Genomic DNA, 18,858 nt, shown 5'->3' on the forward strand with positions numbered 1-18,858 from the left:
GTGGTTGGAATGTGGAGGCTCGTAAGTCACCTCTGATTTTCCACTCCCGCTGGGACACATCCCATTATCAGTTTTATATGAAACTTGGAAATTCCTTTGTGGTCTGTGTGTGTGTGTGTGTGCGTTTGTGTGTTTGTGTGTGTGCGTTTGTGTGTGTGTGTGTGCGCGCGTGCATGTATGTGTATGTGTGTGTCTAAAGTCTAAAGGGGCAAAGCTGCATGTGTTGTGTGTGTGTGTTTGCATCAGGTGGGAAGTTATATGTGTTTCTGTGTGTGTGTTACCGTGTGTGTGTGTGTGTGTGTGTGTGTGTGTGTGTGTGTGTGTGTGTGTGTGTGTGTGTGTGTGTCTGGCTCCATAATGAGCAGCTTAACAGTGGAATAAAAACTTTTTCCTTCCTCGTCTTCTCTTCTCTTCAGTTCAGAGAAAACCATAAAAACCCTGGAGAGTCTCAGAGGCTGCAGCCGATTGGCCGCATCCTGATTGGCCGCATTCTGATTGGCTGTCGGCTTTTTTTTTTTTTCTTTTACAAACTTTGCTTTGAATTTAAATGGCCTCTTGCTGATTGGCTGCAGGTCTGATGGCTGAGTCGTTATAGTAACCAGTCGAGCGTCTGGTTGGTTAACTGATTGGACGTCTGACTGGTGCCTCGTTTATATCGAGTCCCCCAGAAACACTTCCTGTTGTGTTGGGAGGTTTTGACCTTCTGGGCCACCGTGGTTTGGTTTTTTTTGTGTGTTTTAATCAAACACAGCTTGTTCATTATTAATAATAGATTAGATAAAGTAAAAGAATATCAATAAATGAAGTTAATAAATGACCTGTGTGATCAGATCTAAACGTATTGATCGATTGATTGTGCGGATGTGTGAGTCAAACAGGAAGAAGCGTTGTGGTATGGTGGTTGTTTGTGTGTTTTAGGGTTTGGAAATTGATTCATAGTTAAAGGTTGAGTCTGGAGTCTTGTGTTTTGGAGGCAAACATTAGACTTCTACAAATGAAATCCGTCTTAATCGTCACCTATGTTCAGGCATTCTTAGGTTGTCCCTAGATGTTTTTACTATTGTCTCTGTTGCACTTTAATTTCCTCCCTTAGCTGTTTTCTTTACTTTATTACCTGTGTCTTTTTTTAAATCTTCTGCTGATTTTAACGTGTCTGATTTTTCTCTTAGTGTTTTGTTTATTTTGTTTCTGGTTTCTGTAGCACTTTGACATTACTTTATGAAAAGTGCTTTACAAATAAAATGTATTATTATTATTCTCTCCAGCCAATGACGGAGCTCAGGTGAAGCTACGTGCAGCAGTAGTAGTAGTAGATCAGGGCTGCTAGCCGCACTAGCTGTCTGTGATGCTAACGAGTGCTAGCACGTCTCTCTCTCTCAGCAGCAGCAGTTGTCATGACAACAAAGAAAAAGAAATACAGTCTGAGTGAAGCTCTGGAGCCGCGGACCGATTCCTGACTGTCACCGACACTGGTAACAAGAAAGTAGGCTATTAGGGCCGTTGTAGTGAGCTAGCTCGATGCTAACTTCGGCTAGCGGTAGCGGTTAGCATCCGCCGCTAACACCGTCTTCCCAGCTCAACACAACGACATAACAACATAACACCGGAGGCTCCCGGTGTTGGTGACGGTCGGCTATCGGCCCACGGCTCCAGAGCTTCACTCAGACTGTATTTCCTTTCCTTTGTTGTCATGACAACGGCTGCTGTCTGGGGCAGGAGGCTACACAGCTTAGCCCCAGAGGAGGAGGGGCCGAGGTTCAATGTTTTGTTTACAAACTGCAACGAACAAATTTAGTCCAGACTCTACCTTTAAGTGTCTCAAAACCGCGACATCGCAGAGACGACGCGCCAAAAAGTGTCATTAGCTGGGTTTCCATCCCAATGTATCGAATTTAAGAGCGGATTTTGTGAAAATGCGCAAAAAGCAAATGCGAATTTATGACCGTTTCCATTCATTATTGTTTTGCGATTATTGAGAGCGTGAATGTATCCAACAGTTGACACTCAGCTGACACTCAACATCATGGACAATTTACCTACTTTCCGGACTAGACGCACCTGTATAAGCCGCACCAGCTACATTTTAAAAGAAAATACTGTACATATTATACAGGCCGCACTGGAATATAAGCTGCAGGTTTTCATGTTGTAACATGAGATATTTACACAGAAAGACAGTAGGAACTGTGACAGTCTGCTCGCTTTTCCGCTGTTTTGGTTACGCTCCTCTCGCCCATGTGCATCTGTTGACAACAAAGCCGACAATAAATGGAGCAGTGGATAACGTTACATATACGATGTTACGGCGTGTGTTTGTGTAGTCTTAACCGTCATAAACAAAAGATTACGGGTTACGGAGCGCGTTTGTGTAGCGGTGCAGAGACGAGAGCTGGGAGACCGGGGCGTCGTTCTCCATTTGTTTGAACGTCGCTGGGTGAAGTCCAGCAGCACTTCGCACTTTTCATTTTATCGATACGCTGACAAATCCACCGCCCCAAAGTGTAAAAACTTGTATGCACATTTACTGCCTTTTTTCGAATTTCTGGCATTTCCATCCAAGTATTTATTCGCAATTTTTGAAAATGCGAATAAAAAAAGGTGGATGGAAACGCAACTATTGAGTGTCATTATGACTTCCTGGCCCTTCAAATTAAAAGCCCACTAGCCTTTCATTCACAGTTCAGCCGTAGTATTGATTTTGACGGCTCCAAATGTTTTTTGTTTTGTTTTGTTTTCTATTTTTTTCTGCGATCGATCGATCGACCGACGACTTCTTTGGGGGCAGCCCTCGTGTGTTTGTTTGTCTTGATGATGAAGTGGGTCACAGCTGGAAACAGCAGCACCAGAACCAGGACCAGGACCAGGACCAGGACAGAAACAGAACCACTAACAGCTGTAGTCGTCGTCTGTTGTCGGAGACGAGGAAGAAACAGAGAGAGAGAGAGAGAGAGAGAGAGAGAACAGGGAAGAGATGAGAATAGAAAGTAAAGTTTTCCTCGCCCGGAGGCCTCGGTCCACAGAGGACGGAAAATCAACAGAGGAATATTCCACACCTCTCTCCCTCTCTCTCTCCGTCTGTGCTCCGGCTTTTCTCGTCTCTCCACCTTCATCTTTCCATCTGCACGGATGGAGAGAAGGAAAAGACAGAGAGAGAGAGAGAGAGAGGGATGATTAGCAGGAGTTAATCCCAGATCACATGGTTTTTTTTAAAGGTTGTAATTAATTGGCCCCATGCATGAACGTACAGTTGTGTTGCGTATCAATCCGCCGCTGAAACTAGTCCCTGACACACTTTTTTAAATGACACTGTGTTTTTACTGAGTCACAGTGAGTGTGTGTGTCTGTGTGTGTGTGTGTGTGTGTGTGTTTCTGTATGTGTGTGCGCGACACAGACCGAGCAGCACTTTTTATGATTTTGGAGGATGTATTCATAAAAGTTTTATGAGATTTCAGGATAAATGACGGCAGGAAATTTAACAACAGGGTCAGTTTTATGATGTCAGAGTTTCAGGATTTTCATTCTTTCCACTGGTGTTGGAGCGTTTTCCTGCAGGAATATTCAGCAGCTCCTTTCTCTTCTCTTCTTCTTTCTCCTGCGTTTTATTTTGAAGGGTCGGCTCCATGCAGCTTTAACATAAAAAAGCGTGCGTTCATATTTAAATGCGACTCATTAACGTGCTGTGTGTGTGTGTGATCTCTACAGTAAACTGCTTTCACCTCAGCCGGGTCTTTATGACTCAACTCCGTGGAGATTCTTGCAGCAGATTCTTTTTTTTTTTTCTTTTCTTTTTTTCTTGCTGACTCGGGCTGAAAAGTTGCAGAAACAGAGGAAAACACCCACTTTTACAGACCGGCTGTGAAGGCCTCGTGTACATCGTCGTTGTGCAGAAACAGAAAGAGAGAGAGAAATTATTCATGAGCTTTTTTTTTCTCTGGTGTCGCACGGTTTCATCAGCTCCATGTTTACATCCACACGCTAACGAGCTGCAGCATCGTCACAGCGGCTCCTTCACCTCCTGCTCACACGTTACGGATCGACCCTTTAACCCTCGTGTCTGGTCCTCATGTAGCTGTACTCAGACTCCATGAGGACAACTGTATCGACAGAAAAAAACTGCGTGAAATTAGTATACGTTAACATCTTTGCTCCTTCAGAATAAAGGTAGATGTTTGTATTAAAGCTCCTTCAAAATAAAGGTAGATGTTTGTATTAAAGCTCCATACGGTATAGATCTTTGTCCAGATTTTTTTGCATAGATCTTCTATTCTACTTCTCCTCTGATGATCAATACCAAATATTCAATCAATTTCAGACTTTTAGCCCCTTAAAAGACAGTATAGAGCGTCCTATGACAAAAATTGGCTAAAAACGCACACAAAATGTGGGGGGGGATTTTCAAAATACTGAATGCAAACTGGATTTGTTGAGGGGGTATTATACCAGTCTTGGACATGTCATTGATTAGTAACACACTTGAGAGGTAGAATAGAAGATATATGCAAAAGAAAATGGAAAAACATATTCTTGTGTACTGTTTTTAGGGCATTTTTTCCATGGACTGTAAACTTTGGAATCTGGGATTGCAAAAAAACTAAAAAAAACTCCATCCAAATCAAGTGTGTTACTAATCAATAACATGTCCAAGACTGGTATAACCTTCCCTCAACAAATCCAGTTTGCATTCAGTATTTTGAAAATATCCCCTTTTTGTGTGCAATTTTTGTCATGGGACCCTCTATACTGGCATTTAAGGGGCTAAAAGTCTGAAATTGAACTGGAAAAACATATTCTCGTGTACTGTTGTTGGGCAATTTTTTCCATGGACTGTAAAGTTTGGAATCTGGGATTGCAAAAAAAACTAAAAAACTCCATCCAAATCAAGTCTGTTACTAATCAATAACATGTCCAAGACTGGTATAATCCCCCCTTAACAAATCCAGTTTGCATTCAGTATTTTGAAAATACCCCCCTTTTTGTGTGCGTTTTTAGCCTATATACTGGCATTTAAGGGGTTAAAAGTCTGAAATCAGTTGGATATTTGGTATGGATCATTAGAAGAGAAGTAGAATAGAAGATGATTGCAAAAAAAACTGGAAAAAAATCTTAACGAATAGGTCTATTTTTGGCGTTTTTTCAAAACACTTCGGGAAAGAGTGTAACTTTTTGGAGTTGGGCTAGTTGGGTGGACGCAAAACTAAAAAAATATTTTTTTGAATTCCAAAGTTGGTGAAAGATGATGAACTTTTACCAGATGTGATGACGACAACCTTCAGCACCGCAAGAGAATCAGGAAACTAAAAATAAAAATGAAGGTTTTCGTCCACATCAGACACACGAAGGGTTAAAACCAGAGTTCAGTGGGTCGAAGCTCAGACGTCTGGTTTATGAATGGATGAGTGTGTGTGTGTGTGTGTGTGTGTGTGTGTGTGTGTGTGTGTGTGTGTGTGTGTGTGATGTCAGGTCGGTGTCGGCAGCGCCCCCCTCAGGCACGTTCGCTCGCTGCCCAGAGGGATTCTGGGTAAAAACAAGCAGAGGAGCTGCTGCGTTGTAGATGAAGTGTTAGAACCGACCAATAAGAGACGGCGTCACAGCTGGAGCCTCGTTCTCCTCCTGGAAACACACACACACACACACACACACACACACACACACACACACACATGCCATATGTGTGTGTGTGTGTGTGTGTGTTTTGACAGACATGAAACAGAAAAACCGTGTCATAGTTTTCCTGCCGTCGTCCTGGAAGACCGGAGCTGAAGGACGACTCGGAAAAATCTGATCTGAAAACAGCCGCCCCACTGTGTGTGTGTGTGTTAGTGTGTGTGTGTCTGTGCATGTTCATGTGTGTGTGTGTCTGTGTGTGTGTGTGGCACATGTGACCGTCCATTTTTCTGTCACTGTGTGTTTTGATGTTTTCCATCCATTATGTTGTCGGTGTGTGTGTGTGTGTGTGTGGAAGTTTTTGTGTGTCTGTGTGTGTTTGGCATTTTCCAGCTGTGCAAGTGTGTGTGTGCATGTGTGTGTGTGTGTGCATGTGTGTACATGATGTGTGTGTGTTTCCGCTCTGTGCCACATCGCAGAGACGACGAATCAGATGAATTGAAGGAACTTTCCTACACACATTCTACTTTAACAAACGTCTACTGCTCAGGCTTCCTTTCACCTAGAGACTTCATTTGAACTTTAAACAGTAGACACAAGTCTTGTGTATTGGCGTATTATTCCACGTTTCGATAGGTCGTATAGTTTTTGATCAATCCCTGATCAATGACCATGATCATTTTTGGAGAAATTATGAGATTATAATGGGTGTGTATTGCACGGAATGTTCGTGTCAGAGTGGGTGACATCATCGGTCAGAGTGGGAGAAGTTGTCTGAAATCTTCTGAAACTTTTCTCTTTCCACACTCCTCCTGGTCACAATTTTCGCTCTGCACACATGATTTTTTCCAAATTTGTAGACAAACTTGTTCTGTCTCTCACAATGTGCTCAACATATCTAAGAGATTTACAGAATTTGAATTGTCAGCCTCTAAGTGCGGCCATGTCTGTCTCTGCTCCTCATTGACTCCAATACAAAGATTTTCTGACAGAAGCAGAACGGACCTCTGTTTTAAAATCGCACGTTTATGGAAAAATATGTACTGTAGAAACACAAAAATCACACCGAATTTTTCATGAAGTCCTTACAGCGATGATGGTCTGGGGTTTTTTCTGATAGGAGTTACCGTTTTGTCACAGTAAGCCTAAATGTGGGACCAGAGCAGAGGCAGAAAATCGCTCTTTTTCTCCACGTTTCTGTCTGCCTCAGCCTGGGCGGCCCCTATCGTCATTGACAACCACCTCAAGTTGCCGTGGTAACCTCTGATTCTCAGGCCTCTGATATTTCTGATATTTATGCAAAAATATTTGCAGTCGAGACTCGACTCAGGAGATAAAAATAGACCCTCGCCGACCTCTGACCCCCCCCACAACGCCGCCATCGCCTCCCCCAGGCCTCTGATATTTCTGCTGTTATGCTGCGTTCAAGACAACTCGGAAGTCGGGGAAAAACGAGCTTCGAGTTGTCAAAAACGAATTGAACGGCGTCAAACTCGGAAATTACAGGTCGGAAACTCGGGTATCAATTCAGAGCTCCGACTTTCCGACTTGACGTCACAACAACATCAAAACATGGCAGCACTCGTCTTAAACAGTTAGAAATTAGAAACTTTAAGTTATTTGTTGAGGTTTTATTGCATATTTTTTTGTGTATTATTGCAGTAGCCTATATGAAATGCGTTTATATTAAGCTGTGATTGTTGTATTGTGTGAAATTGTGGTCCTCGTATGTGACGGAAATAATGTTTAATTAATGTTTAACAAGGCCATAACGTTATATGTGCAGTCACTCTCCTCTTCATTTCCCTCCAAAATAAACATAATTTACAGCTGCATATATTTTTCATATTAAGCTATGAGCCACAGTATGCCAAACTTCTTTTGGGTATCCATGTTTTTTCTCTTCCGAGTTCCTGCAGCGTGAACGCAATGATGGCGGAAGTCTGGAATTTCCTAGTTGGGAATTCCGACCTCCGAGTTGTTTTGAACGCAGCGTTACTCTGCTGACCCCCGTCTCCTTGATTGTCATTCTTTGACAAAATATTTACGTGTGTGTGTGTGTGCGTGTGTGAGATTGCAAAAATGGAAAAGGGAGGAGGGAGGGGGGGTTTGCCTCACACCTCCGGTGACCACTTCCTCCACCACATCCTGTTTGTTTCCTGTTGCTATAGAACCGGACTCACTGAGAAATGCAAACATGCTCTCTCACACACACACACACACACACACACACACACACACACACACACACACACACACACACACACACACACACACACACACACACACACACACACATGAACACACACACTGAGATATTTTCTGTCTCATTCTTCCGCCTCTGAAAGTAGTTTCCTGACAAACGTCCTGAGACTCCTGAGAGTCTGAAACTTTACAGAAAATAGAAAGTGAAAGTTTCCTCTGTGTGAACCGCTTCATTGATCTCTGATGGTTCATTATCCGCATTTATCAATAAATAATAACCAATGTGTGTGTGAAACCTGTAGACATTGATCACATGTTGAAGTGTTTAATATAAAATCTATAACTCACAGTCTGGTTTTGTGTTTCTCAGGTCCCACGGCCCCTGAACGCACCGTCTGTCTGGACTGAAGTCAAACTGAGACCATCAGGTAGGACGTGTGTGTGTGTGTGTGTCTGTATCTCTGTGTGTGTTTCTGTGTGTGAGACGAGGACTTCCTGTTCTGGGCTGTTGTTGTGTTGATAGCCTAAATCCTGGCTCCCGTTGCCTAGCAACAGCGACAAACTGTGCTGTGTTACGGTAACAGTCGTGTTGTGGTGTGCGACCCCTCTCATATCAGTGCTCCTCCTCTGTGGACGCTGTGGATTATGGGATGGATTGGGGGCCAGGTGAAGGTCTAGTACTGTAGAGGAGTCTAAGGACGTGACCTCTGACCCCTGCTGAGCTTCGGTGTTGCCACGGTGACGCTCTATCAGGACTGTATTAGCCTCCATCGGCCGCCAGATGTGTGAAAAACTCTGTGTGTGTTTCCTGACGGTGCGTTCAAGGCTGCAGGATTTTATCACGTTGCTGCTGCTGCTCTGATGAACTGGGTGGTGTTTATTGTTGTCATTGTTGTTGTTGTTGTTGTTGTTGTTGAACTGGTTGGACTGGTGGCGCAGGGATTCCCAGCAGCTCGTGTGGCGTTCAGGGGCTTTTCTCTAAAACTGGTTTATTTCCTGTTTTCATGTCGTATGAATGTCGTCGTGGTGGTGGTTTACACGGTCGGTCCCTGAACTCAACTGAACTGAACTGATTTGTTTTGGCTCCGTTGTTGTCGTTGTTGTTGTGTCCTGTTGCCATGGACGACGGATGAGACACCAGTTCAGACCCGACCAGTGCTACTGGTTCAACTGGTCGGTCAGTTCCCATTGGTTGAAGCTGCAGCTGTGATTTTAGTTTCATTCTGACTCCAGGAAGCTGTAGGAGGAGAGAACGTTACCTGTCCCAACACGCCACACACACTACACACAGATACACAAACACACACTACACACACACAGACACACAAACACACGCACTACACACACACACAGTAATCTAAACATGACTCAGGAACAGGACGAGCGGCTCGAGCCATAAAATCTGAGACGATATCATGAAAAAAGCAACAACAACGAATGCAGCAGCAGTACAGGGAGATGCGTTTGGAGCGAGGTCACAGTGAGGTTGTGCGATGATGATGATGATGACAACACACACTACACACACAAGCACAAACACACACTACACTACACTACACACTGCTCTGTGCCAAGGTTATGAGATGATTTGCTGCTGCTGCTGCTTCTCCTCCGCTCCAAAAATTGACACTTTTAAACGTCGGCTAAAAACCCATCTTTATAATCTGGCTTTTATGCTATAGTCTCACAGTGATTTTATTCTATTTTACAGTTTTATACTCTTTCTTATTGTTATCTTTCTCCTATTTCTATCCTGCATTTTATTCTATTCTATTTTATACAATTTCATTGTTGTTAAAGGTTGTTATTTTATTCATTTGTTTTCTATTGCTATATTTTATTTTTTCTTGTTGTTTTTTAATCTTCGTGCATTAGTCTCCTTGCTTTTCTTGTTTTACCTCCTATATATACATATATATTGTTCAATCAAAATGTAAAGCACTTTGAACGGCATCTATTTGCTTTGAAAGGTGCTACATAAATACAATTTGATTGATTGATTGATTTACGCCGAGACTCGACTCAGGAGATAAAAATAGACCCTCGCCGACCTCTAAAGTTGTCTGAAATCTTCTGAAACTTTTCTCTTTCCTCACTCCTCCTGGCCACAATTTACACTCTACACACATGATTTTTTTTCCAAATTTGTACACAATCTTGTTCTGTCTCCCACAATGTGCTCAAAATATCAGAGAGACTTACAGAATTTGAATGATCAGCCTCTGAGTGCGGCCACGTCTGTCTCTGCTCCTCATTGACTCCAATACAAAGATTTTCTGAGAGAAGCAGGACAGACCGATGTTTTAAACTTGCAACTGTCTCCAAAATATTTACTGTAGAAACACTAAAATCACACCAAATCGTTCAGGAAGACCTTACAGCGATGATGGTCTGTGTTTTTTTCTGATAGGAGTTACCGTTTTGTCACAGCAAGCCTAAATGCGAGACCAGTGCAGAGGCAGAAAATCGCTCTTTTTCTCCACGTTTCTGTCTGTCTCAGCCTGCGGGGGCCCCTATCGCCGTGGTAACCACCTCAAGTTGCAAGAACGGACCTGTGTTTTAAAATCACACGTTTATGCAAAAATATTTGCAGTCGAGACTCGACTCAGGAGATAAAAATAGACCTCGCCGACCTCTGACCCCCCCACAACGCCGCCATCGCCTCCCCCTCCTCCTCCCTCATATTGTTGCAGCTGTCCAGCCCTGGTTGGGTAACTCCGGTCCATCCCAGGGGGGAGTTTGAGGCTTCGAGGATTTTTTTGGGGGAAAAAAACCTGGCTTTCATCAACACAACACAATACATGCTCCCAATGAACCGCAGCAGATCAGAGGGAACAATAGACGAAGCCGCCGTCGACCTTTGACCTGCAGTGTGAGAGTTTGTGTTAGTGCAGCGTCAGCAGGTCAGTCGGCACGAGCCCCGACCGACCGGCCAATCAGACGACACTTTACTTTACTGACACGATGATGAGGCAGCAATGTAAATGGAAAGTACATGTTTGCATGCGGACGAGAGGAGGAGGAGGAAATGCACGCAACAGCTGAACAGGTGGCGAACAGCTGGAGCAGCAACTTCACTTTACTCCGGCTGAAAATATGAACTCATGAAAAAAAACTGAAAAAAAAAAAAGCAGCAGATTGTTGAGGATTAAAAACAAACGTCTGCTGTCAATTAAGGTCGGAGCAAAGTTGACAACAACTGTACAAAACCACAGCTGCACAGGCTGCACACAGCACCACAGCCCCTTCACAATAAAGGTAGAGGTTTCTGTTAGAGCTCCTTCACAATAAAGGTAGATGTTTGTATTACAAGCTCCTTCAGAATAAAGGTAGATGTTTGTGTTAAAGCTCCTTCAAAATAAAGGTAGATGTTTGTATTAAAGCTCCTTCACAATAAAGGTAGATGTTTGTGTTAAAGCTCCTTCAGAATAAAGGTAGATGTTTCTCTTAAAGCTCCTTCACAATAAAGGTAGAGGTTTCTGTTAAAGCTCCTTCAAAATAAAGGTAGATGTTTGTGTTAAAGCTCCTTCACAATAAAGGTAGAGGTTTCTGTTAAAGCTCCTTCAGAATAAAGGTAGATGTTTCTATTAAAGCTCCTTCAGAATAAAGGTAGATGTTTCTGTTAAAGCTCCTTCAGAATAAAGGTAGATGTTTCTGTTAAAGCTCCTTCAGAATAAAGGTAGATGTTTCTGTTACAGCTGTTCTTAAAACCAGTCGTCAGGACTTCCTGTCACTTTGTGATGTCACAACTTGCAGGATTTGATTTCTCTGAGTGTTTTATTCTGAAAATCTGCTCTGTTTTTTAATAGTACAGGTCTTCATTAGGTTATTGATCCCTAATTTCCCATTAATGAAACAGAAAATAATAATAAATCTGTGTCATCTGGCTGCAGGAAGTGTGAACTGGTCCGACTGGTCAGCGGTTCGCTGTCAGTCAGTTTCTTCCTGAGTCAAACCGTTGCTATGACGTCACAGAGGATGTACTGTAAATAACTTTTATCAGTTACAAAATATTGTACTCATGCTCACGCACACGCAGCTGCTGCTGACACTGACAGCGAGCGGTAACCCTGCCATTGGCCAATCGCTCATGATGCAACTTCCCCTTTTCTGTGGTAAGGACCAGGGAGTTTCTCTCTGACAAGAAAACCCTCCAGTTTTACCTAGAGATCAAACCGGCGATCCACAAGACCGCACACTGTCTCTGTACCGGAGGAGCTGAGACCAGGTCAGAACTTCACTTTTATTTAAACTCTAAATTCAGACGATGTAGGCGATTGAGAAGAAAAAAAAGTCTGGTGTTGGATGTCTAATGTTTGTTCTTGAGAGGAGAAAGAAAAGATCCATAATTTCACAATAAAGTGCAACATGTTCAGAAGTCTGAAGTGAAACTTACAACTTGTGACCAACTGGGAACCAGTCGAGGGTTTAGATGAAGTCCAGTCGATGCAGAAAGAGAGAAAACGAGTGAATACATGAAGCTGGTTCTGACCCAGAAGCCTAAAGGCAAGGCATCTTTATTTATACAGCGCATTTCATACCAAGGCAACTCAATGTGCTTTACATAAAGACAAAACATTGAAAAAAGACAGACATAAGACAGAATAAAAACAAACAAAACACTAAAAACAGAGTTAAAAGCAAGAGCAAATAAAAGTAATAAAATAAAAGAAAATAGATAAAGTTTTAAGTTCTCAGCTATAAGCACGTGAAAAGAGAAATGTTTTTAACCTGGAGGCTAAAGGTCAGACTTCAGCCTCCATGTTTCAGTCTTCAGTCTTCGGTCTTTAGGCTTCAGGCTTTTGGGCCTTGAGCTCTGAGCTCTGAGTTGTGTTCTTTGTGCTCCGCTTCAGAAACTAATAATCCTGATCTGAAACCACTAATATCTCTCTGGTCTGAGGTTTTGAGCCGCAGCAGAAAATTAAGTTTGCAAAACGTACATTTCACTTTTTCCATGAGGTCACAGACGCATCTGTAAATACAGGATGTATTTATTCTAGTTCAGCTGCAAAGAATGTGGATGTGTAATTGTGTGTGTGTTACAGTGTGTGTGTTAAAGTGTGTGTTCTTATCTTTGAGGGGGTAGAAACCCCAGAGAAGTGTATTATATCCTGGGTAAACTATGAGTGTGTGTCCCCTGACTTCCTTTAGTATAAAGGTAGATGTTTGTATTAAAGCTCCTTCAAAATAAAGGTCGATGTAAAGCCATTAAAGCCTTAAAACCAGCCGTCGGACTTCCTGTGACTTTGTCACAACTAAGCCCCGCCCCCTCACCACCACCTGGACCCACCATCCATCCAACAACAACTCTGCAGGATTTTTAGTTTCTGTGAGTGTTTTATTCTGAAATCTGCTCTGTTTTTAATTGGATCACTTTTAGAAAACCAATCAGAAGAGAGACTCAGAGCCTCGTCCTCTCTTCTGATTGGCTGACACCGACCTGTTGTTACTATAGATGATGATATAGATGGAAAACTACACTGAGATGGTTTTTACATCTTCTCATGGATCAGCCCTTCAAAATAAAACTTTATTTTTTCTGTACCAACTCTCAGTTTTAGTTTATTTTAGAGCATGTTTTTTTCTTCCCTGAGAGCAACCATGTTGCTAGGTGACAGGCTGCCTGTGTCCACTTCCTGTTCCTCAGCTCATGTATGAAGCAGCATCATTTTCATCAACTTTGCTAACTTTAGTTTCTGAGTGTTTTATTGTGAAGGAGGTTTGATGTTTGACCTAGTTTCAGCTTAAATCAGGATAAAGGTAAAAAGTCTGGTCTGTTAGTGAGTCTGTCATTCAGTGTGTGGTTTTATTTTGAAATCACAGATTCTTTCAAAGTAAAAGACTTAATAAATGAAGCGCTTGTGTTTTATTGTGAAGGTTTGATGTTTGACCGAGTCAAACTCTTCTACCTGACTCTAAAGGTCAGGTAGAAACAAAACAGTTTGTTAGTGAGTCTGTTGATTAGTGTGTGTGTGCTTTTGTTTTGAAATCATGGATTCTTTCAAAGTAAAAGACTTCATGAATGAATTTTCAACAACTTTGCAGGAGTTTAGTTTTATTGTGAAGGAGGTTTGATGTTTGACCTAGTTTCAGGTCAAATCAGGATAAAGGTCAAAGGTCAGGTAGAAACAAAACAGTCTGTTAGTGAGTCGGCCGTTCAGTGTGTGGTTTTATTTTGAAATCACGGATTCTTTCAAAGTAAAAGACTTCATAAATGAAGTGCCTTTTAGTTTTATTGTGAAGGAGTTTTGATGTTTGACCTAGTTTCAGCTTCAATCAGGAGAAAGGTCAAAGGTCAGGTAGAAACAAAACAGTTTGTTAGTGAGTTGGTCGTTCATTGTGTGTGTGCCTTTGTTTTGAAATCCTGGATTCTTTCAAAGTAAAAGACTTTTAGTTTCTGTTAGTTTTTCTCTCTCTTTCTCTTTCTCTCTTTCTCTTTCTACTCAGTTAAATTCAAACATCCATCACTGGCACGACTGTCACTGCCGCGTTGCCAAAGCAATAAAATACATAACAATCTGGAGCGTGTGTGTGTGTGTGTGTGTGTGTGTGTGTGTGTCTGTGTGTGTGTGTGTGTTGATGTGTGTGTGTGTGTGTGTGTGTGTGTGTTGATGTGTGTGTGTGTGTGTGTGTGTGTTGATGTGTTTCCCATCAGTCCTGGTCATCCTTACCCAACCCTTTCCCAGAATTCACCACTGACTCACTCTCTAGCGAATCGGCTCGTCAGCTGTTTGACTGAGCGCTCCGGCAGACTGACACCAGACGACACATCGGTGATGGCGGTGGTTGTCATGGCGACCGCCGCCACCGCCGCCGCCTCACAGCCGGTCAACGCACCTGTTGTCGGTCTACCTGCCTGACTGCCTGACTGATGACATCATCACAGAGGTTTTTTTAGCTTCAGACACCTGACACAGGAAGTAGCTGACGGACGGACGTTGTGGTCGTCGTGGTCGTTACCGTGGTCGCCGCTGCTGTGTTTCCACGGGAACCACATCAGTCACACGGATACTGATGCGTGGAAAACCTCCAGATGGTTGCCATGTGAACGCAGCGGGAGGTCACATGGTTGTGATCAGCGGCGGTCGGGGGCGATTAGTGACTCTGAGACGATGTCATCACGCCGCCTGTCATCTGTGCTCGCTGTGACATCGTTCAGCGTGTGTGTGTGTGTGTGTGTGTGGGCTGCAACTAACGATTATTTTCATTATGGATTAATCTGTTGATTATTTAAACGATTAATTTAATAGTTCTTTGGTGAATAAAATGTTAAAAAATGTTGTTTTGTCCACGAACCAAAGAGAGACTCAGTTTATTGTCATAAAGGAACAAGAAAAATTCAGAAATATTCACATTTAAGAAGCTGAAATCAAAAATTTAAAAAATACTCAACATCTACTTTTACTCTGAAGGAGCTTTAACACAAACATCTACCTTTATTCTGAAGGAGCTTTAACACAAACATCTACCTTTACTTTGAAGGAGCTTTAACACAAACATCTTCCTTTATTTTGAAGGAGCTTTAACACAAACATCTACTTTTATTTTGAAGGAGCTTTAACACAAACATCTACCTTTATTCTGAAGGAGCTTTAACACAAACATCTACCTTTATTCTGAAGGAGCTTTAATACAAACATCTACCTTTATTCTGAAGGAGCTTTAACACAAACATCTACCTTTATTCTGAAGGAGCTTTAATACAAACATCTACCTTTATTCTGAAGGAGCTTTAATACAAACATCTACCTTTATTTTGAAGGAGCTTTAATACAAACATCTACCTTTATTCTGAAGGAGCTTTAACACAAACATCTACCTTTATTTTGAAGGAGGATTATTAGATTATCAAAATAGTTGACACTTAATTTAATAATTGATTATTGTGCATTTAATCAATTAATTGTTGCAGCTCTAAATAATAATAATAATAATAATGTATTTATAATGGTTGATGGTTTTTCCTGATGTCTTTGAAGGCATCACAGTCTCTCCTCTGTTGCGTTCGCTGTCCTGAACCAGAGTCACGTAAAACACAGATTAGAGAGTTTTATGTTCGGTTTTCAGAGATGCAGCGTGTGTGTGTGTGTGTGTGTGTGTTTGTGTTATTCATAATCACACACACACACACACACCTTGACGGGTTTATATGACGACGAGAGCGGGCTCCTCATCATCATCGCCATGGAGACAATCAGACGTTCACACTTCAGCTTCTCTGCGAGCGCGTGGGAGCTGAGGCGTCATGCTGTGTCATCAACTCACCCACACACACACACACACACACACACACACACACACACAGAAACATGTGATCCGGCCGTGAAGACGACATGTCGATGTTTTCATGTTCTGTGTAGAATCCGTAGAGGTGAAGCAAGACGGACATTTCTCCCACGTTTTCCTCTTTGCCTTGAACACACCACCACAGGTCGACTCACACAACTAGAGCTGCAACAAATAATCGATTATTAAATTTAATCGTCAACTATTTTGATAAAATAATAATCAGTTTGAGTCGTTTTTTAAGAAAAAAAGTAAAAATTCTCTGATTCCAGCTTCTTAAAGGGATAGTTCAACATTTTTTGTCAAATTGGCCCATTGCCATAATCCCTATAGTCATAGCAGTAGGTTTGTTACCTTTAATTGTCGGTGCAAGCTGTTTTTAGAACGGCGGAGCAGAGCCGTGAGCTGCTCAGAGCTACGCTACAGTCGGAGGATCATTATGGGATTTCTTGGTTTCCCTCATCAGACTCATCAAATACACAATCCAACAACTCCACAACGCTCTGGTGGACAAGTTGTGACCTGCACATTCACCACGCTATGAGATAATAACACAACGTTACCACACAGAGTTGTTGTAGAGGGAAATACATGTAAAACCGCTGATGCACGTTGCCTTCAGGGACAGTTTTTCATCAACAGTCTCTGAATTTCCCTCTAAAACAACTCTGTGTGGTAACGTTGTGTTATTATCTCATAGCGTGGTGAATGTGCAGCTCACATATGGAGGTTATTTTCTATCATAAATCAAGAGCATATTATGTTGATTTGAGAGCATTACTTTTTGATTTGACATTCAGAAAACTCTGCTCTCATATTCAAATTTACTCTGCTCGCGCTCAAACTATGTGCTCGATGTTTAAACCTGTGCTCTCGGATTCAAAGTTGCCCTGCTCGTGCTCAAACTTTGCTTTCGCATTCAAGTTTGCCCTGCTCGTGCTCAAACTGTGTGCTCGCACTTGGTCACAGCTGCCTGCGCAGAGTGTTTCCTCTTGCGCGGAGGAAAGTCCTGCTCTCGGATCTCTGCTCTGCTCACGGATTTTCTGTCAACTGTCAACCAATAGAAGACCGGCTACTGTTGACCAATCAGATCATCCCTACTTCTATGCTTCTTTGTGGGTGCGTTCACTGTAATTCAAGGAGCGTCACATACGGGCGGGCACTCTTTCTACCGGGTTTATCTATTTCCGCCCCACAGGCTGTTAAATGTGGCGGCTCCCTTTATGTTTTGACAACTTTTGGAATAAAATATCAGTTAATTAATACACGAGCGCCCGTGCTTTTCATTACAATAGGTAGCTATATAAACATAAACTAGCAGTAGTAGCGGATGGGTGCCTTATGTATGTTTTTTTTTTTATCCACGTTCATCGGTATATATGTTTTATAGTCTAAATGCCAAGAGTCACTTGTAAGTGCTGTGTTGGTATAGTGGTTAAGGCAGATGACAGTAGCTCTTTTTGTTGATCATGGGACCGCTGGTTCGAATCCCGGCCCTGCCGGCACCCTCATGTTATGCTATTTGATTTTTATGATTTTTTTTTTTTTCATTGAAACGCTTAACAAGAGATGGTGGGTTACCATGCGTGATTAAAAACATGATGAAATGAAAATTAAAAAATTATTATCATCATGGCATATTTTTTTAATTTTCATTTCATCATGTTTTTAATCACGCATGGTAACCCACCATCTCTTGTTAAGCGTTTCAATGAAAAAAAAAAAAATCATAAAAATCAAATAGCATAACATGAGGGTGCCGGCAGGGCCGGGATTCGAACCAGCGGTCCCATGATCAACAAAAAGGGCTACTGTCATCTGACTTAACCACTGTACCATCACAGCACTTACAAGTGACTCTTGGCATTTAGACTATAAAACATATATACCGATGAACGTGGATAAAAAAAAAAACATACATAAGGCACCCATCCGCTACTACTGCTAGTTTATGTTTATATAGCTACCTATTGTAATGAAAAGCACGGGCGCTCGTGTATTAATTAACTGATATTTTATTCCAAAAGTTGTCAAAACATAAAGGGAGCCGCCACATTTAACAGCCTGTGGGGAAATAGATAAACCCGGTAGAAAGAGTGCCCGCCCGTATGTGACGCTCCTTGAATTACAGTGAACGCACCCACAAAGAAGCATAGAAGTAGGGATGATCTGATTGGTCAACAGTAGCCGGTCTTCTATTGGTTGACAGTTGACAGAAAATCCGTGAGCAGAGCAGAGATCCGAGAGCAGGACTTTCCTCCGCGCAAGAGGAAACACTCTGCGCAGGCAGCTGTGACCAAGTGCGAGCACACAGTTTGAGCACGAGCAGGGCAAACTTGAATGCGAAAGCAAAGTTTGAGCACGAGCAGGGCAACTTTGAATCCGAGAGCACAGGTTTAAACATCGAGCACATAGTTTGAGCGCGAGCAGAGTAAATTTGAATATGAGAGCAGAGTTTTCTGAACGTCAAATCAAAAAGTAATGCTCTCAAATCAACATAATATGCTCTTGATTTATGATAGAAAATAACCTCCATACTCACAACTTGTCCACCAGAGCGTTGTGGAGTTGTTGGATTGTGTATTTGATGAGTTTGATGATGAGTTTGAAACCAAGAAATCCCATAATAATGAGCCTCCTCCGTAGCGTAGCTCTGAGCAGCTCACGGCTCTGCTCCGCCGTTCTAAAAACAGCTTGCACCGACAATTAAAGGTAACAAACCTACTGCTATAATGACTATAGGGATTATGGAACTATCCCTT

General features: G+C 42.2%; 1 long non-coding RNA gene across 1 annotated transcript in view; it reads left to right on the plus strand.

Moving 5' to 3' along the window:
* The window catches only part of LOC146961122 (uncharacterized), a 50,103-nt gene extending 41,863 nt beyond the window's left edge, over nucleotides 1–8,240 (plus strand). The window contains exon 3 of the long non-coding RNA XR_015035255.1: nucleotides 8,181–8,240. This is a non-coding gene — a long non-coding RNA (uncharacterized LOC146961122). The remainder of the gene's footprint in view (nucleotides 1–8,180) is intronic.
* The last annotated feature ends 10,618 nt before the right edge of the window (nucleotides 8,241–18,858 follow it).

The sequence above is a fragment of the Trachurus japonicus genome, chromosome 24 (assembly GCF_045865225.1).
Source record: "Trachurus japonicus isolate A0001 chromosome 24, Traja_1.0".
Classification (NCBI taxonomy): domain Eukaryota; kingdom Metazoa; phylum Chordata; class Actinopteri; order Carangiformes; family Carangidae; genus Trachurus; species Trachurus japonicus.